Source organism: Apis mellifera, linkage group LG5 (assembly GCF_003254395.2).
Source record: "Apis mellifera strain DH4 linkage group LG5, Amel_HAv3.1, whole genome shotgun sequence".
NCBI lineage: Eukaryota > Metazoa > Arthropoda > Insecta > Hymenoptera > Apidae > Apis > Apis mellifera.
The window spans coordinates 4,394,096-4,416,320 of NC_037642.1; the positions used below are offsets into that span (position 1 = coordinate 4,394,096).

A 22,225-nucleotide genomic window follows, 5' to 3' on the forward strand; every position below is an offset into this window, starting at 1 on the left:
TGGAGAATATTTTGTTTACGAAACACACGTTATTAATATCTATATCATATCCTCGTGAAACTTTGTTATTTTTTTAAAAAATTTACATAGAAATCAACGTGAATCAGCATAAATGATACAACTTTTCTTTATTACCAAATTTTTAAGAAATTATATTTCCAATAATGAATCAATTAATCTTTAAACATCTTCCATTTTTAATAATAATTAAAAATAATAAATTTACATTTTAAATTATCTGTTTCACTTTTTTTTCCGTTCATGTATAATTGTATTTCTTACTTCTTTTGTTTCTTCTTCCCCTTTTGAAATAAATCATAAAAAATTTATAAGCACGGTCTATTGATTACAGTTCTGAAAGCCGCATTAATTAAGAAACAGCAAGGGGTTCCTTACGTGATGTGGACCAGCGCAAAGATGAAACAGCCCGGTGTTTTCAATCAAAAACAAATCATCCCGAGAAGGCGTAATTAAATTTGAAATAACTGAAGGTAAAGCTTCAGTCATCCACGCTGCTCGTCCGAATTATAATAACAAAATTTGCTTATTTTATTCCCTTATTTCGCAAACGAAAATTTCATTGTAACAGCAAATTAATGATATCAAGTGCTTCTTAAAAGATAAACATCATAGAAGAAATCTTCCACCGATACTATTTATACTATCTTGTGCGCGTTTATGTTTATGTTTATGAATCAGTATGCAAATGAAATACAATTTCAGTTGGCCGTACAAACTTCTCTTGCTATTTAACAAAACTTTTAATTATATTACTCGATGTACGCAAATTTCAAACGTTACTATCGTATATTATGGAAATATCGAAAAGAAAACATTCAAGGCTTAAAAATTAATTTTAAAAGAATATCAATATTTAAAATAAAAGTGCAAAAGAATATTATTATACGTGGAAATTTATTTTAAAAACTATCTCAAGTTAAACTTTAATAATTTAATTTTATTTATTAAAAATAATTTTGCTACACGTATTAATATTCTTATATCAAATACAAATATGATAAAAAAAAATTAGTCGAAGCAAGGTGCCCCTTTGTATCGCCTTCATCAGTTCCACGCGCCATAAAAATGAAAAAATAAAATAAAAAAAAAAAAACTCTCACCAAACTATCGAAGAGGATTAAAAGAACAGACGTACGAGCCGCGACTAATTACGCATCGATAACCGGGAGAAGAAGGGCCGCAGGCAATAAAAGAGGCCGAAACACGCGATTAATTTATTATTCGAACACGGTCGGCGAAACGAATCTTCGCCGATGACGAGGCCGCTGAAAAAAAAAGCACGACGCTTGAAAAATTAATTATGCATACGATGCCGGGTTGCAAAAAGGTGTGACACACGTAGATGCACGCAAAAATTGAACGAGGATTCTACTCGACGAGTAGAATGGATGTTGGATAAGAAAAGATGTGGAAAGAAAAGGACGGAGGATGGTGGGAAGGAATGGTAAAAAGATAGAGATTGAGATCGTGCAAGGAATATGGAAGAAAGTTGAGGAAGCTTTTTTCTCTTATACTAATTCGAAATTATTTTATTATTTATCTTTTATAATGACAATATATGTAATCAAGATTATTTTCTTCAATAGATTTTCAACAATAGATTTGTTATGATATTTATTTCGAAAATTACTCAATTTTTTTACAAAAGAGTTTTTCATTTCCACAATGAATTATTTGATCCGTATTTATTATTTTAATTTAACGATAGATTTCTCACATTAGTTCAGAATAATTCCATTTCATTTGAAAGGATCCTTCAAAGATTCATTTGCAAATTTCAGATTGATTCATAATTTTATTCTATAAAATTGCGCGTGGATCGAACGAAGGGAATAGAAATGGGAGTTTGAATCGAATGAAGAAGGTGGATGAAAGTACGTGGACGTAAACAAGGATTAATCAATCATCCAAGAGTGCAAAAAGAAAAAAAAAAAAAGAAAAAGAAACAAGCTCTCATTGTGGATCGCGGGGTTGCTCTGTTGAAATTCAGATATTTTCTATCCCGGTCACCCCCTTCAACCATCTTCCACTCCAACGTTTTAAGACATCTTGATGTATGAGTGCGCCCGTACACGCATATACATACAGCATCCGTGCATAAATCTTTCCACGCCTTCTTCTTCGAGACGCTCGAATCCCGGCAAATGTGTCACCCTTTCGCTGCCAAGATGCACGATCTGCGGAGATACATTATGGACCTTTCTAGAGGTTTAATGCATCGATCTTGAAGGTGATCGGTAAGGGGTTTGACTGACGGATGAGTGTTTTTAGTTGGATCGTATTAAAGAGAGGAATGGAGAAGAATCGCGAAAGGATACATTTGTAACAATTTTAAGCGAAAAGTGAAAAATTTCCTCGTACGATCTGTTTATAAAAAAAATTTTCTCGTTTATTCCTTCTCGATGGAAGAAAACCGATCACGATAATTTTTCTTTGCAAATACACTTACCTGGAAAGGTAAATAATTTATGCAGACGATAATTTATATTTCATCATCCGCGAGAAGAATATTCTAGAGATACTCACCTGCAACAAAGTATAAACAAAACTTACGTTAAAATTCGTGTAAATATTAATACATTCGCGTCTAATGAACTCGATATTCCTTAACAGATTATTCGTGGATACATTCGCATAAAGTTTATGAAAATTTTAAACGTGAAAAAGATATCGTTCAATTTATTGTTCGTCGATTAACCAAATTCTATTCTAAATTCCTTTCGTTTCACTTCAAAAAAGAACGGATAATAATAAAGAAGAGTTGTAATATGAAATAAAAATGATAATAATTTCAAACTACGAGCTAAAAAAAAAAGCACGAACAAAGTAATTTCCTGCTCTAAATCAGAGGATACTTTCATCGTCGAATAATGCCGAGTAAGTCGAATTACCAGCGCATATAATCAATTTCGCGAGAGCCGATAATTTGATCGTGCAGTCGCGACCGAATTATCGCGTTTATTGCGCGTGATAACATTGCGCGTTACACAGGAATTGCAGACGTTTCGTTTATTACCGCGGAGTAGAGAAGCGATTACCTTTCTTTTCTCGTTGAATCGCGTGTCGGCGCTTTTATCCTCGCGCCAATTATACCGGAAACTACCGCCGGAACAACCTCTTGGCCCTCCTTTTCCGCCAAGACGTTACACCTTTATGATCTTTTTAACGCTAATTGTTTTCGATAACTCTGATATCTAAATGTTTCGCGATATATTTTTATGAAGAAAAACCTCCTCGTTAGTGGATTTTTATTAAATTTCAACTTTAGATAGAGAAATTTTATCGAGATCCAAGTAATCTGATCAAATTATTTTTATATTTTTAGGAAGGAATTTGTGTATTGGTAAATCACGAAATTAAAAAATGTTCTTTCTTTATTAATATTGAAAATAATCTCTCTAGAAGTTATACTTTTAATTGTTCTTTGAAATTGAAATCCTTCCTTGCCATGAAATTTCTCGAGAATTAAAATCATCTTAATGATCCTAATTATCGAGCAAAGAATAACAAACGGAATTTGTTTAAACACGTGAGGAGAAAAGGATTATCGATCAATGTATATGAATATCAATCGTGATATTAAAAAAAAAAAAAAAAAGAAGAACGAATGATGAAACATCATAACGTGAGTTGAACGAAGCTCGATGTTTCATCGAAGCGAACGATGGAACCATTTCGTAAAAGGGAATAATAAACTGCAACGTTTCCAGAATAATCGTCGAGTTGGCCGGAACCACGACACGGGCGACAGGCTCAATTATTTCAATCGTTGGCAATTTCCCGTTGACACGCCTTATTAACAGTCAGCACGCGCGAAAGAACGAAATTCGGGAGCGGATTACACGCTCGCTAGTCCGCGTTATTAACATAACGTCATCGTTGAACGTGATATTAAACGGTCCGCGTTATTATTCAAATCGGTGTAATTACGGTTTTATTACCGTTTGATGCGGGACACGAACGTTTCGAAATCGATGAACCGTCTTTCGAAATCTACCTATAAAATTATTCGATCCGTGAAACTCGTCATCGTCATTTCCTCCCGTTAAATCTACGTTAAATCTCGATTTAATCTATTCTCGATATTCAACGATATATTATTCTTCGCTCGAAAATCCAACTTTCTGAACACACTTCGATACACAGTTTCTGCCTGGTTTATTAATTGAATCAACAACGAGATTTCGTAAACTTTCCTCGTTCCGATTTGAAATGTGAAGATTTATTACTCCGGAATGGGTAGAATGATCGAAAAATTAATTAGAAAGCGCAATTTACGATTAATTTATCGAGGATGATAATTTTTAATGGAAATATAACGCGATACGTTTTGTTACATTTGCGTATAGATGTTGAATTTGTAAGAAATTTACAAAAAATTATATTTTTTTCCGTACTCGCATATTTATAATCTTGTTTTCTGTATCGTTGAATATTGAATAGATCAGAAATATTCAACGGAAAAATTTAATGTTTTCACAATAAATAAAAATATTTTCGATCTATATACATATAATCCATAAAATTTATTAAACCAAACGAAACTTCATTTATCAGTCTTCAAATATTCGATATTCTAAAAATATTGCGAACAAACAAAAAAAAAAACAAAAACAAAATTGAAAATCAAAAATTGATAATATTTATTTTAAATTCAGAATAAACAAATAATAATAATACAATATGATATAAATTATACATTAAATGGAATGAAAGAGAATCTAAAATTCCAAGGAAAATTGTGTTGCTAATTCACAAATTATCAGGGCAAACAGGGTATCATCATTAAATATCATCGTCGTTACATACAACGATCCTTTTGATATGTCAATTTGCACCGTGACGCTTCAGGGAGCTGTCTCGGGCGAAAGTCGGCTAGCAAACACCCCCAGTGCCAATCAGAAATAACTCGGCCTAATAAGATTTAGACTCTCACCCGTCAAAAGAACCAACTTTCGTTCGTGCCGTCTTCTTGTATCACGGTAAACACCACCCCTCGATAAACGAACTGAAACGAACAACTCTGAAAATGGTATATTCGAAAGATTCTCGCGTCTAATTGCTGTGCTGATATGTTTTTATTTAAAATATATTTAAGACTTATAAAAGACACATTAATAAAAGAGAATAAAAGATTAATTTTAATATCTAAGAGCTAAACCAATTATTTTATTTATTTTTTTTTTCTTCAAAATTACTATACTCGAAGCATCTAAAACGCAAACCAGAATATTATAAAATTCGAGATATTATCTTGCAACAAAATTGTCGCTTAAAAAATTTGTTTAGAAATATTTATAATTATTTCTACATTTTTTTTATAAATAATCATGCTTGGTCCAATATCAAATATCAAATAAATTCATAGAGGACCAAAGTCCATCCAAACATCTCGTATTCTCGACCATTTCCTATTTCAACCCTTTCACCCTCTTGGAAAAAGACGAATGGGATCAAGGATACTGGAGGAATTTTACTTTCGATACTCGAGACTAAACTCCAATAGAGGGTCGCTTTGTCGTCGAAAACCCACCCCAATCGCACACTCGTGCTTGCACAATATCCATCCGAAACGTACCGGATAACCGGTGCCACTGACCGCCACACTGGTCCTCGCAGTTGTTTACGACTTTCGCAAGGATTCCGGCCTGGAAACACGATCCAAAGACGAACGAATTTATTCTACAAGACGCTCGTGCCAACCGAGTTTCCAGATATTTGATTGAAATCGTGGCGAGAGGATGAGACGATTCCCAATGTTCCCCTTCCAAATGTTCGATCTGTCCACCCGGTTTTCGATTATCACTTTCCCGTTAACGGATCAAATATTCGATTTCCAACTTGTGGTGGAGTTGTGTGCGTCCGATACACGTGCCGGATATTTTATATTTGGGACGAAGTTTGAAGCGTGAATTTATTTATTTCATTGGTGGATTATTAATTTAAAATAATTTAGAATTAGTTTTTGCGATCAAGAATTTGGGTTGGGTAGATATGAATTCAATGATTGGATGTTGAGTTTTTTATCTTTATTTTTATATGTTTAAATTTTATAATTTTATTTTGAATGGGAGAAAATTTGATTGTGAATTTTGTGAAGAATAATTTTCATGCTTCGATAGCTTCATTTTTTTTTTTTTTTAAATAAATTGATATTATGTAAATAATTTGAAATATTCATGAAAGATTGAGGGAATATTCAATAAAAATATTTTGCGTAAATAATAATAACATCGTTTTTAAATGTACTGATGCTATATTATCAGAATGTTGATTACGAAATTTTATAGATACGCGATCGCGCGATTATTTTTCGTAAAAATAAATAGATTCTTTTTTAATTTTTTTCTTTTTTCTCTCTTTTATATTCTCATCCGAATTCCAACTTTAACGAATAAAATCGACGAGTGACGAATAAAATTGCCATTTTCCAATTTTTCGTTTCCATGCAAATACTCCTATCTTCCGGAATATTAATACTATACGAGAAAACTAAATTTTCTCTCGGTTAATCGAAATATAATCTAACATTTATTCATAGATTCTTTAAATAATTCGGGGGAAAAAATCAAATTTTACATTTAAAATTTTACATTTACATTAATTCGTTATAAAATGAACAATGCGTTCAAGAAAATAAAAATACCATGTATAAATATCGAAATTCTTTTCGTATCACTGCCCCTGTCTTTATCATCTCTGTTTAAGAGCATTCTCGAGAGGAATGGACGTACGTGTCGTCGAAGGGGGTTAATTTGTTATCGCGAGACGCGAAGCGAAAGTATCAGGAACAGTAGCGTAGACTTTCGAAGCGAAGTTAACGGAGTTAAGCAAATTTTCCGTCCCGCCTCCGAGAAGTTGATATTCAGAAGCGCCATTCTGTTTCTCCGTAATTCTATCAACCGTCTACCGGCTCCCTTTTCTTCAGTCGAAGATGTAGTCGAGCGTTTTAATTAAAAATTGCACGGTCGAAAGTGCGTAAACGCGTTTACGAGCTGCTTCTTCGAGGGGTAATAATAGCTACAATTGGCTTTAACGATGTACGTGAATCGAGAACCGTGAAGGATAATTGAACGAAAGCGTGAGAAATAGAAAAGGATAAGAAGGTGCGCTAATTAGGGTTATAGTTGAAATTATAATTGCTCGAAAGGTGATCAATTTGATCTCGGTGATTTCGAAGTGAGAGATTTTCAATCCCTCTCGTCCATTTTTATGAAATGGCAATTATTAATGCAAATTCATAATTTTGAGCCTCGCTCGTGTTTAAACTTATCTCGTGGTGGGACATAAGTAATATTCGAATTCAAAATATATCATATTTAATATATACGAACGTTAATAATAATAATTTAATCTTGCATATTCAAATTTAAATTTTTAAACGTGGAAAATATTTTATATCTGAAATGTTTAAATTGAAAGTTAAATTTAAAATTCGAAATTCGAGAATATCTATTGAAAGTGAAAAGTTCTGAAAAATAAAATACGAGTTATATACATTCTTAATAGCATCTAATCATTATTTATACGCTTTTCATAATCACGTTAATGCGGTGCAGCCCCTTCATCTACTCGATTCATGTAAACCAAATTTATTTTTGATTAAATAACAATGCAATTATTTAACAAGAGGGAAATATGAATAAATAAACGACAAACAATAACACATCATCATAAAGTAATTAACGTTAACCACGATGGTTACACCATTAATTACATTAAATCAATACCCTATCCGTATAATAAATTATTAATTATAAATCATTATTCGCAAGAATAATTAAATGCATAAAAGATTCTAATGATTTAGTAATTAAAGTTAAGATAACAATAATAATAATTTTATTTTCTTTAATCTTAATAATATCGTCGATTCCTCAAATCTCCGTGTTAATCAAATTTTTCTTCTTCAAATCGCAACACACGGAAAAACTCGAAACAATATCAAGAATTTTTAAAAATAAAACCAATGAGAAGAGGCACACGAATCATTTGGAACACTAATAATCAATATCAACGTGCACCGCGATTAATGGAAACACGACCATGCCAATGATAATTATTAAGCATCGCGCTATGCGTGTCCGCGTTAAGCTTTAATTTTATCGATCGTCGTCGTCCATTAGCGATTGACCGCCGTTACATTGCCGATGTCTCTTCAAATATTTGATCGAGAAACGTTTGGAGGGGAGGAAGGAGGAGGGGGAGGAATGTAGATTCAGAAATGGATGGGTTGACTCGAAAGGAATTAACTAACGTTAAGGATGTACCGTTGGAACTGCGTTGCTCCTGGGATCTTGCTGTGTTCGGGTCAGTGATTTGACTCAAACTTTGCATACGATTACCGTGCACTGTGTATAATGTGATATTGGATACGTGAGACGAGCCATTGAAAGTTTCGTTGGAGAATTGAATGGAAGTTTAATTAATGTTTATGATACTTTATTATAATATTGAGGGGGTATAATAGGAGTTGTTGCAATGTCGAGGAACAAAGTTCTTTCTTTATCGAGGAATATAATTAAAATGTAATTTATAATATGGATAATAAGAAGTAAGAATTAAAAAGAAGATTATTACCATACATCTTTCTCAACAGTATCTCAAGAGTAACGTAAATATTTTTTACAAGCGTATATCCAAGAATCTCTTTTAATTTCAAAATGTTACAGATTCCTCTTCTTTAAAAATCTTCATAGAAGCATAGAAAGCAAATATGCTTTCTCTATATATGTATGTATATACATCTTCGAGGCCATAATCATTCTTTGGGATTTGAGATCAATTGGAGAAGTTAGAAATTAACCAAGAAGGAAAAGGTTGGATGGTAAACCATTTTCTCGATAATACTTAATAACGATCGATGCATCGTAAAACTAACTTAACGTGATTTATGAACGTCGTCGCGACGGGGTAGCCGATAACTACTTGTCGGATCAAGAACAAAGTGTGGGTGCACTGTTAAGGAAACACAACAGCTTCGAGCTGATTCTCGAACAACGGTTATTAACCCAGGGTACAGGATCGATTATGTTATCCTTGGAACAGTTTCTTCAGGTTGAAGCTCTTGGATAACGTATTCCTTTTGATTTATGTATTCGATTTGGTTTAACGCTTTTAAATCTCTCCAAGAAGGAAAATGAGAAATTTGAGTGATGAAATGTAGTTGAATATTATCGAATAGAATTAAAATATTAAATTTTATATCGTTGTTTCAAGAATAATTTATTATTTTAAAGTTACTTTTTTAAAATTAATTGTGACAGTGAGTGAGAATGTTATAATATTTGGTATAATTAATTTGGAAGGAAATAATATTTTTTATTTTTTTAATTTTTTCTAATTATATTTAGTTCGTGATAACATTTTAATCCATGTGCTATAAAATATCGTCAGAGTGAAATATAAAAGCAAATTAATGGAAATTGTTTTCAAAGAGTGCGTTTCAATTTTTGCAGAAAATTAATGTATAATAGATATGAGATATAAATATATATGTTCGTATTTCGAGGAAGAATACATACATTTTTATGAATTATTCGATTAATATGAAATTTTATTATTCTATTTCGTGAATTATTCGATTAATATGAAATTTTATTATTTAAAACAGATTTGTTTGATATTTGCTCAAGTATCATCATAAAGTACGTATGTAATTGAAAGGAAATAGATAAAAAAAATATTTGATGTTATAACTTGCATATTTGTTCTACAAAAATGAAGTTCTGTATAAAAAAAAAAAAGAAATATTTTTATACAGAATTTTTATTCATTCAATAAACATGATTAAACTTGTTCCATTTATTTTTCAGTAAATATTGTACTTTCGTAAAATACATCAGAATCATTTGAATCTAATATTTTTATTTATAATTCGTACATTTTGAAAATTTTCAAAACTGAATATTCTTGCAAAAAATATCTTCGAGAGTAATTCTTGAGCATTTTATTCTCAAACATATCTTTTATATAAATACAACAATTTTTAGAAATATTTACAGAAATTACAATGTGCTTTATAGTTAATGAATGAATGGGGAAAGAAATGTTGCAAATTAAATTAAAATCCCTCTTTTTTTAGTCAATACTATTCTTGAATGTTATTCTTTCGATTGTGTAATACGCCTTGCGCTTCCAATCAACCGTTTATTCTCTTTTATTGTTCAGCCATACTCTCGAGAGTCGAGCTGCTAAACGCTTTGATCATTCGAAATACTTGAAACAAACGAAATCACAGCACAGTGTTCCCTTTTATCGAAAAAAAGTTAACTAATCGACCATTTAATCTTGATTTTCCTTTCTTTTTTTTTCTTTTCTTTTTTTAATCAAACGAAGTATAATTAAGTTATTTCAACTTGTATATTTCTCTCGATCGAATCTTTCAATACAAAGTTCTAAACATAACTATAAAGTATGAAGTTTAATATTTTAATTGATATACCATCGAAAATAAGAATACATGCAAATACTTTTCATTTAAATCGTATTTTTATTCAAAATTTTATATGAGAAAGAGAAAGAAGAAATACATTTGTATATGCTACCTTCAAAATCCAAACTCATATGCATTCTCTAATTACGAAATTAGAGCAAATTCGCCGAGCATAAAACGAGGGGAACAAACTCATTGAATCGCATACATATATATATATATATACACGCGTGTACACACAGCGCAGCCTCTTGCAGTTGAAGGGTTAAATCCAATAGACCTCACACGATAAATACGCTCTTGATCACATATGTATCAAAATGAACACGCAAAGCCCAACATTATTAGAACATTTGAAAATATTAAAATACCTTCGGTACAATATTCAGTACCGATTGAAACGAAGACAGATTATTGTTCATCGAAAAAAATTATATAAAATTCTATTTTTTTATACAAATTTATTATTTCTACTAAACGCTTAATAACCTTCATTCATACATTTATTAATTATTATATCTAAAGAGAAGAAACGAAAGTTTCATTGTGAATGAAACATTACAAATATTTATTGCATGCAATTCCCATTAATCAAATCAAATCAGAAATCTCGTTGCACGATCCTCAAATCGAAGACATAATTCCAACATAGCTCAAATCCCATGCACAATCCCATCCCAAATTCAAAATTCCCACCCTCCCCTCGATTCTCCCCTATCTCCTTCTAAAAGAACGTAATAAAAACACGAATTTGTTCAGAGATAATCGTAAAATCGTCTCGAGAGATCTGTATCCGACACTGATCTTTCCACTCTTCGTACACACAACTCGATGCGCGAGCGTACGTGTACCGGAAGAGGGTATGGAATGCGCGAATTCGAATGCACTCCAATCGAGTTACGGGCCAAGAGTTTCCTAATTCCTGAAATTGCACGCGGTGTTGAGATTCTAAGTACGCGGGTACAAGGTAAGTTACGAGGCTGTGAGACATCGTGGGACAAAGAGGGAGGGGAGGGGCGAAGGAGGGTGGAAATGAGGGTTGGCGAGGCGGAGGAGGAGCCGCGCCTTGATTTCACTCGGAACGGAGCTAGAGGAAACCGGAGAGGTGTTTAAGCATGCGTCTGTAATGAGACAAGGAAATTCCTAATAACAGTAAGCATTCCCAAATGGGTATTTGGAAAATTTCTACACCGCCTTCCGGTTTCGCGCGCCTCCTGGAACGAGTTGGATTCGTTTCCGGTGGGAACGGCAGTTTTCAGATTACAATTGTTCGCGAAGAATTTGGAATTTCGAATTGGATGGAGATGTTTAATGGACAAGTTTAATTGGTATTTCTCTAGGGATATTGATTTAGGGAGATGGGATAATTAAATATGAGAAGCTTGGAGGAGTAGAGATGTTGGGGTTTGAGTAGCAATTTGGGAGATGCCTTTGTGTGGATGTGGGAAGTTAAATCTTTGTGAGATAGGTTTTGAATATTTATATTATTGAGATAGATATTAATTAACAGTAAAAATCGGTATAACAATATACTATCAAATTGTAATTTATTTATAATAATTATTTATAATAAAACAATATATTTCAAAGTTAAAATTTATGCTGTAATAAAATAGTCAATTTGAATAGTGATTAAAGAATTCAAAAGCTATAAGATGTTGATTCATACATAACAATTTCTTTATTTCTAAAAAAATACCAAATCCATTTCCAAGATATTTGTCTTCACATGAATCGCTCTTTATATTGTTTTAATAAAGAGTCTGATGATATGATAAGTATGGTCTTTTTATGAGAATACAAATCTTCATTCGAATTTATAAAGTACGAAGATTTCCCTTGCGTCTTCAGATCTTTCTTATAACTTCAACAGAAAAGACTTCTATTGAACAGCTTTCAATAGAACTATTCCATGAACTATTGAACCATTTTTCAGCTATTTACTTTAACACGAAAGATTTCTATCGTATAGCTCCCATCGAAAGAGACTATGAGGACCTCTTCGAGTTTGATATGTTCACGAAGAGCTTGAACCACTTCAAGGGTCTACGAAATCTAGGATCCTTCTTGATCTATTTCCTTTGAAATGAGTTCGTTTGTGATTTTCCGTTTTTTTTTATTGTGAATAATTCTTACTCCATGGATTATAATTTATTTAAAATCTTAAAATTTATTTTTCACTTTCTTTTAATATCTTAAGTAAAATATATGTATTTTCCTCTGCTTTTTTTCAATTTCAAGATACATGTTGCATATCCATAAGATAAATGATAATTACATGAAAAATGAAAGATATAATTTAATGTTTCGTTGATATAAAGAACAATTTTAACAGTACAACATATAATATCAAGGTAATATCAAGATAAATATTCTACTAAGATGCACACTCGTATAAAAGCTTTATAATAAATTCTACTTGTAAAAGTTCTTTCGAAATGTGAAGATTATCTTCTATCTTACGTTTTATGGAAGAGCTCGAACATTAATGATACGAAAAAATCATTCTTATTCGTAATATTAGAGATACTGTTATTTAGATTTTACATTTATCATTTCGCGGAATTATTTTTCAATTCATTTATGATAGATAAAATAGAAGAAAATGTATAAATAAAATTACGAATTAAAACATTTATAAAATAAAAAAATCCAAAATTTTAAAACCATTAAATTAGAAGCAATTAAAAAAAATAGATTTAAAATCAAATCAATTGATTTTAATACATTTAATTTTATATCTTCTATTTTTGGTGGATAAAATTGAATGTTTTGTATGATTTATAAAAACAAATTTAGTTTATCAAATAGAAACAATGAAATCAATTCTATTTATTTCACAAACGAGAGAAATTAAAGAAATATCTCGTCGAGATATTAGATAAAAAGTAGAATAAAATAAAAAAGCATCAATGACGTGGTGAATTCTTGTTCGAAGTTTTTTTCTTTATTATCAGACAAAGAAATGAACCAAGGGAAAGAGAAAGGAACGAAAAGGATTCGCTTTTCAACAAAACCGCAAGAAGAAATCGATGCAATCGATCACTTTAACATGTTCCACAATTCCATGTCACGTAGATTCATTTAATATCACGAAAAAATTTAATGTGCCGATATTTCATCATTCAATAAAGATATTTTAAATAATACATTAATTTTTATCGAATTTTTTTTATCGAATATTAATTTTTACAATATTAAAATAATATTTTATATTTTTATTGCACTGAGTTTTATCGATAAATTATTTTCAATGAACTATTCAATATTGAATCCATTGCTTATATACTTTTGATAAATTGAAGAATTCATATAAAAATAAAAGAGGTTTGAATTATCATTTTATAAATTGTTTAAAACATTGTGTTCAAATATTGTCAAATTTTATGAAAATTAATATGTCAAAAGTTTTAATATGATAATAACTTTCAACAATCAAACGCATAATATTATAATTTCGTATTTAAAAAAAAATTTCCAATTAGCAAGCTAATTAGTTCATCAAATAATAAATTTTTCAGCAACACAAATTTAACATCATTTCAAATTAAAAAGAATCTGTCCATCGTTAACATTTTAAAGTCTACTTCAACAATTTTACGATTTTAATTTCTCCAATAATATGCTATACGTACAATTCTTTTTCGAAATATCCTTATCTTCTCGCTTAAACAATTAATACAAATCGATAACGATTTACCATAGCTCTTCACGAGCTCAACGAGTGCGAAAGCTTGCATTATCCGGAATAATATAAAGCCCATCGAGACCAAGGATCTTCCGTACACAAACGAATACTCAAGAAATCCGAACAAAACCACCCTTAAAACAGGCCCAAGCATCCACTTCCCGGCATAATTCTCCCTTATCTCGAAATCCCATCGTTCATGCTCGGCCAACATACTTTCTCCACTACACGAGCGAGTCCAATGTGTATGAAAATTCGACAAATAGTGCCGGAATCACGGTGGCCGGCCACGTGCAACCACCGAGGGGTGGCGGCATTGACATTTTTATGTCAACAAGCTCGAGCCGCGTGTCAAAAGGGGAGCCGTGCAGAGGCAGTGTGGTATAATCAGCGGCAAAGAGGAAACAGCGAATAAAGGAGGGAAGAGGGAAAGGGACGACGAATAAAGAGAAATAGCGCGTATTTCGATTTTACAACAGCGAAACTGGTGCGCATTGTCGACGGGGTCGACCAACACCTGGTCGGTTTCGGGAAGCGTTGACGGGGCGGCTTTTTATTTTCATTGCTGTTCATCGTTTGATAACAAAGAATCGCCGTCGAACATTCGCGGGAGGCTGGGGTGTAAAGGCTCGGCTCGAATGGGAGAAGGATGGTGGTTAGAGAGAGAGAGAGAGAGAATGGTTGTTGGGAAAGGGAGTGAAAAGGGGTGGCATATGCGGCGGCAACCATCACTTGACGGATCCAACGCTCGCTCATTTTGCCTTTATGCACGTGCAAACGTTGCGTCAAGAGCGGTGGAAGGGTTAAATGTACGCGAAAAGTGCCAATTTTCGAGGGGCGCACGCCGTGTCTTATTACGCCGGACATGGATGGCCGGAAACCGACGCTCTCCCTCTCTCATTGGGGTGGGTTTAATGGTTTTAGAGTTGGTGAGTTGATGTTTCATTGTTTCTCCTTACCTTTGAATTGGTGATTAATCTTTTGTCTTTTTCCTTTTTTTTTTTTTTTTTTTAGGTTTAAATGATGTTAGTGTTTGATACTTTTTAAAGTTAATTTTGGAATAATTGATAGTTTTAAGTAGATCTTTTTATTTATTAAAATTTATACGAATAAATATTGAATATACACAGATTTTTATTAAATAGATAATATAAAAGTTTCAAAATACAAGTAACGAATAAAAAAGTAATTTTGTTATAACAAATCTGGCTTCGATCTGAGATATAGCACAGATTCCTGCGACAATATAAAGTATAAACGATGAAAGGGATATATAAAGGGAATCGTAAATTCGAGCATTAAACGATAGCAGGACTTTAGTATCGATACGTATTCAATGCGTTATCTTATTTTATTATCAAAAGTTTAGAACCATTCGTACAAGATCGTATGAAAATATAAGTTTGACCATTATTTTACTTATTGCTAATAAAACCTTTTATTTTTCAGATATTTTTTATTAAAAAAAATTTGTACAAACTGACAGGGAGATAAAGGATGAATCGAGTAAATTTTGTTGAAAAGTTTTTAATTTCAATTTTGTAAATTTAATAAAAAAAAACGGGATCGTGTAATAATATTTACCATAAAAAAATCTTTTTTCTTTTCCAAAAAACAATTTTGACATATTTTTTTCACTACCAATTAAAAATAAAAAAAAGAAGATACAAAAAAGATAAAAAGATTAATTAAAAAACTATTGTAATGCCGTTCTCCAAAAACATAATGGATAATTTTTATGTCGACAATTTAATGTATAGACAAGCGTATAATGGATCTGAACGAGATGATAAATGTTACAAAATAAAATTCGTTACAAATGTTTAACAATGTTCCCACTATCTTTTGAATAGATTGATTAAAAAAGCATCGATAATTCGTTAATGAAAAATTCAATCAAAGATCGATTAATCAAGAACCGACGACAAAAATATATCTCGTTCATTTTCTCACTTCTAAATGACTAATGATCTCGAAACATGCACTGTCCCGTTTTCTTTTTAAACGTAAGAAATTACGATTTAAAAACTTAATTAATAGACTACTTTCCTAGATTGAAAATAGAGTGACAAATTCAAGACTGTTTTAATTTTTTATCTTTATGTTACAGGAACATGTTACATGAACTTGAACCTATTGTACATTCCTAACTTGAAAATTGAATTGAAAATTCAATTTTGATTACAAATTATTAGATACGTATCATATTATTGATTCGAATCCTAATAAAACATCCCAAAAATTACAAAAATCTTTTTCATGGTCAAATTCATGATCAATCCCACCCTTCCACAATTAATTCAGTATTTCTCCCCCATTACATCGTATCAAAGAACGATCATTTTAATTAACGTTTCCATCGCAAATAAACCTAATCGACCATTAATTAAAACTCATAGCATAACAAAACAGAGGAAATGAAAGCAAGATATGCACATCCATAATTGTAAATATCGATATTTCAATCCATTATAATATAAACTGAGGAAAGAGAGATGTAAAACTGTCCTCGCGTAAGATTTGATTAAAAACGAATCGACGAATTTGTCTTATTTAGACATAGGATCGAATTTAGACGTCGCAACGCAGAGCAATTTACCCGGAACAATATTGCTGGTCCGATGATGGTCGCACTTGGGTGCAACGCCTGCGGGATACAAGCATGCGTTACAAAGCAGCTCTCAATAATTGCGCATCGACCAAATAATTTCATCTCGCCCCCGTTGAAGCGTTCCATTGTTGCCTCATGCCGGGAGCTGTAACGGTTCCATAATGTCTCTCCCCTTACTACCCTTAACCTGGCCTGACCCCCGAGCACTTGTTCAATCACGCTTGGCCGTCGCTTAATTAATCATGTAAGATAGAAGTTTATGGATGACGTTGTATCCGTGACGAGCCCTCTTTCCCCGTGTAATTTCGCATAATCGTCGCGATTTGGGGTTGCTGTTGATGGCCGATCAGTTTTTGAAGGGGTGTAAATAAAGGGATGAGGATGGGTTCCCCGTGCTTGATATGGAGAAATGCAAATATTGGATTATTTATTACAATTTTTAGCAGCAGATTATCATTCACACAGTTATTCGATTAGAAAACTTATTGTTACTAATTGGTTTGAAAATTTTCTAACAAAAGCAGCATACACAGAATCAATAATAAACGATTCTTTGCTTTAATCTTTAAAACGATCAATATAAATTTAAAAGTACTGTTTCTAAAATAAATAACGAAATATCGATGCAGTATAATTGTGCATAATTATGAAAGAAATCATTTTGCTCGAAATATAACATTGTTGAACAATACACGTTCATTCGAAAAGTTTTTTAAATCAACGGATTTCAAAGGTACGCATAACAAAGATTCTTAACGATAAATGAAATTTTAAGCCCGATTCGTTGTCTAAATATCGGGGGAGGGAGGAGAAGAAGGCGAAGAGGAACGGCGTCACTTTATATCCTGACATCGATAGTCTCCGGAACCTCACTTTGGAAGCTCGGTCAAAGGACCATGAGGCTCGGTGGCACGATGCACCGGGCAAATAATTCGCCTCTCAAACGATTCCATCGATCGTGGCCATCGCCTGTCCTCTTCCAACGCCCGCAACCCTCTTCCTCCCTCTTTTTCAATCGCTTCTCACCTGCGCCCCGTTTCTTTCCCCTTCCTTCCACAACCGAAATAGCCACGTAATCGGTTCCACGGTCGCCCTTAAAGCGGCCAATAAATCAAGGGAACAACGATTCCGCTCGGTATATTCAATCAACAGGCAACTTGGAATTGGTATAGGAACAGTTTCGATCTTCCCGAGGGGGAGATCTCATTCGTCGTTTAACGCGTGATTAAATCGTTGATCGAAGTACTGGATGGTTGATTGTTATCCTTTCTTGTTTTTGGATAAAGTTGATTAAATATGTGGGAGGAATTTTTTATACGATTGGAGATAATCGAATTCCATCTTTAAATATTGGAATGCAGAGCAATTCAAGTGAAATATTAAGAAATTTACTTACTTGAAGAAATGATGCAACTTCAAATTCTCATCGAGTGAGATGATCTCAAATTGTGAATTAATAATTTGATGCGGAAATTTAAAGAGTTAAATTTGATTATATAATTTTTTTATAATTCCAGAATTTAAATTTAACTTCTTGCTTAAATTAAACAGATCAATTTTGAAAAATCCCTGTTCAATTCCATAAAAAATATCTCGAATATATCGCAAAATAAGGTAAAGTGAAATAAAAATTCTTTCACGCACCCCCTCGAATTCTTGACAATCAACAACGCATCACTCGTCCATCGTTACCATTTCAAAAATACCACAATGCACCACGGTGAAAACGAGTTTAAAGCGAGGTAGAAAAGATCCATCTCGCTTCGACGTCCGCAGGAAGCCTTCCCCCGTCGAGATTTCTATTCTATTCGATAATTCGGAGGGGGTGACGGAAGCGGGGCCATCGGTTCCGGGCATAGATGGAAACGGCGATAGGACGAAACGCGTTTATAATTTAATAATGGCACGAGGGAACGGAGGGTGAGCGCGATGCTGGGCCGTCCCAACGAATTCTTTTCTCGATAGGACCCTGAATGCGTGTCACCTTTATGCGTAATAACGCGCGATGACAGGGGACCAGTGGCCATTGTCACGCCTGTTTAACTGATGTCGGCCGACCGATCCTCGTCCATCATTCCGTGCATGCTTTTGTATCGATCGATCCATCCGAAGCACGAAAATCCGTGCGAAAAAAAAGAACGCACCCTTGTCTGGAGGAGAGTGATTTTTCAGAATTTTCGGAAAGTGCGATTTCGAGTTTCTCTCTTTTTCTTTTTTTTTTTTTTTTTGGAAATGTTGACTCCTCTTGAAAAAGCGTCGAGCATGCGTAATGCTATGGAAAAGTCTGTATATGGCAAAAGATTTAAATCCATTTATCCTTCGAGTGATATTCGTCCATTTAATTCTACGTTTAATGTGATTAATTTAAGCATTAATTTGTAATAATTTCAATTTGTCATCAATGTTATTATCATAATAAACACGGGACAAACACTATTTCAAGGAAGATAAAGATTCGATTGCATCATTGTGATTATCAATCCGTTAAATGTTGAAATAACGATTTACGAATAAAGATTCGAAATATTTAATCAAAAAACAAGTGCAGCAATTAAAAAACGGCAAATAAAATTATGTCTATGAAGTTCATTAAAATACATTGTTTCTTCACTGATGTTCTATCCATTCAACAACAACAAGAACAATATATTACAAGAACAAATGTGTCCATAAATTATAAATGCTGCCAGGGGAATATCTAATTGTGCATGTGTATATTATTTGAAAAAAATGTGCGTTGACTGAAGTCAGCGAGGTAATTTTTTATTCTCCGCACTGACGCCAACCCGATCTCGTATTTCAGGGCGCAGAGCCACTTATATGCGGCCATGGTTGAATTTGAATGCGATGCACGAGTCTTGAAACGTGACTTGTTTGCGGGGAAAGTATTCCATGGCGCCGGAAGTTAATTACAGCGTTAAGGGACATTCTTTGTAAATCGGATCAAAGCTCGAATTCGGTAATCCAAAAGTTGCGGACCAAAAGTTTTCATCCCTTTGTCTTTGTTTTAATCTTAAAACTTTGTTGAAGACAAGCCACGACGGATGGAATAGAAATAAATCGTTTCCAGTCGGAATTTGAAAGAATTTTGAAAGCTTGATTCACAAATAATTTATTTTGTTTAAGATAGCTTATTTAATTATTTACACTACTATATATTTCGTGTAATTTATGATATTTTAAACTTGTTGCTCCTTCGATATGTACATGTGCTCTTCGTATCTTGGAGATTAATTATATTTTTCATACTTTATAAAATCACGTGATATATTTCAAGGCAATACATGAACTTAAATTTAAATCTCATTTTATATTGTGATGGTTATATAATTAAAAATACAAAATTCAAACAGTTTAATTTTCATTTCTTAATAATTTCTTAATAAAATATTATTATTAATACAAAATACAATAGAATCGGAACAATTTATCAAATAATTTTTCATATATTCGTTCCAAGATACGAAAATTCTATATTTTCCTTTCTCATTCATTCGAATGATCCTAAACTTTACAATATGTATATAACTGTGTGTACGAAAGAGGGAATAGATCCACGGAGGAGCAACATAGTTAATTCAAAAGCTCGAATCGAAGGATTATAGCGAGAGTATGAGCAGTTTTAAAATACACAGAGCTATCCTTGTTCGAGAATCCTACGGTTTCAGGCCTGGGGACGGAAATGGCCGAGCAGAAGATTTAAAAAAAAAGAAAAAAAAACGCTGTTCCTGTTGTGCACGATTCCCGATAGAAATTAAAACGCGATATTATCGCTGTCGAATTCAAATATATGCGCCACTGAAATGTTTCTCGTGGAAGGAACGATCTTTGCAACTCGGGAAATCTGACCTCCATGGAGATTCGAAAGCGGCGATTCGCATTGCCTTGGATATACGTTTCTCGTATAATGCAAATCGTTTATACAGGAATATCTCTCTCCTCCTTTCCTAAAAGAGGAGGAGACTTGTTGGAATATGTTTGTGGACAATTTTTTGGATTTTGGAAATATTTAAGAATAAATTAGATCGAAATCAAAATTTTTAAGATGAAAATTGAATCGATTCTTAAAATATTTTTCATTCATTTCAAGATATATCTATTTCTACGAATTAAATTCTGATTCTTATTCAAACTAAGGAGATACTTGAATTATATAAATATGATAATTATGATTTAAAAATAATCCTCATCTCAAATTGTTAATACACTTCAAAATTTCTACTTCTATATTAACTGTAATATCCCTCCATTTTAAACAAAAGTTTAACATATTCCAAGCATCCAAATTACAATTGAAAATTTTCTCATTAAATATTCTTCCTCTTTCTCATTTATACAATTGCATGTAACCATTGCAATTGTATAAATTCAGATTATCCACGTTAGTTGGCAAGTTCACCCCTTCTCGGCCGACCCCCTCGTGTTTAAGTATATATCTATATCGAGTCGAAATGAATTCCAACATTTACTATTCGAGAAGCGGAGAACCAAAAAAGAAACCACGAAACATTCCTGGCTATTGTCGGAACACAATAGAACACATTCTCCACCCTTAAACCACATTTTCTCTCTCTGTCTCTTTTTCACGTATTTAGCGAGATACAGTGGATAGGAAAATAACGGATCAAAGGAGAGGGTTGTCGAATTTGTTGGGGATAAAATATAAATTATAAATTGAACGCATCTAATAATCTGACGAGATTTTGAATTAGGATTTTACAGAAAAATATATAACTGCAATTTCACGCGAATTTTATCTCTTTCGCAAGATTCTTTTTCTTACGAAATCGAATCTTCGACTTCTCTTTGTACATCAAACGGATTGTATCTGTGCCAAGACTGTTTTCCAATTTATTGAAAAAGGATGGAGAATGTTGCATGCATAGAATTCCAGAAAGTTTCGTGGCATGCCCTGTGTAAACTCTGGAAGGAAAGTTTCAGAAATTCATTGGAGCTCACCTCACTCGTTTGATCGTACAATTTCTAGAGATAATACTCGTTGTCGTTCCACAGAAGAAAAATTGATTCGAAAGAAACACGATTATATTGTACGCGATTGAAATATCAATTTATCAACAAATTTTTCATTCATATAAAAAAAAATTAAAGGAAAAAGGAAATAATGAAACATTTATTTTTCACATCCAGATCAATCTTCGATTAGCTGGTAAAAAAATATCATTATTATTAAATCAAAAAAAATATTATAAAGATTAACAATTGAAATGATATCAAAGGAATCTATTAATAAAAATTTCTCAAAAAACTCAAGAAGATAATCAAACTCAATTTCCAATAATACTTTCAAGTTACAACGGCAAAGGGTTAAAAGATGCCGCAGCATTCGAATCTCGGTCGATTTTGTCCGAATATATGGATCCACTCGATTGCGTCTTCTTTTCGAGCAACCAGAATGCGGCCATGCATCTAATGCAAAGACAGGAGACCAACGTGAACGAAGCGAATGCCT

General features: G+C 32.7%; 1 protein-coding gene and 1 long non-coding RNA gene across 6 annotated transcripts in view; one reads left to right on the plus strand and one right to left on the minus strand.

The window, feature by feature from the left end:
* LOC113218793 overlaps positions 1 to 19,732 on the plus strand; it is a 51,847-nt gene extending 32,115 nt beyond the window's left edge. The window contains exons 5-6 of one of the 2 annotated variants that reach the window (XR_003304710.1): positions 353 to 491; positions 19,559 to 19,732. This is a non-coding gene — a long non-coding RNA (uncharacterized LOC113218793). Of the gene's footprint in view, positions 1 to 352; positions 897 to 19,558 lie in introns of those variants that run through there. The other variant, XR_003304711.1, reaches the window with a different exon arrangement.
* Positions 1 to 22,225, minus strand: part of LOC408824 (immunoglobulin-like and fibronectin type III domain containing 14) — a 416,641-nt gene that overhangs the window by 101,442 nt on the left and 292,974 nt on the right. The window lies entirely within an intron of this gene.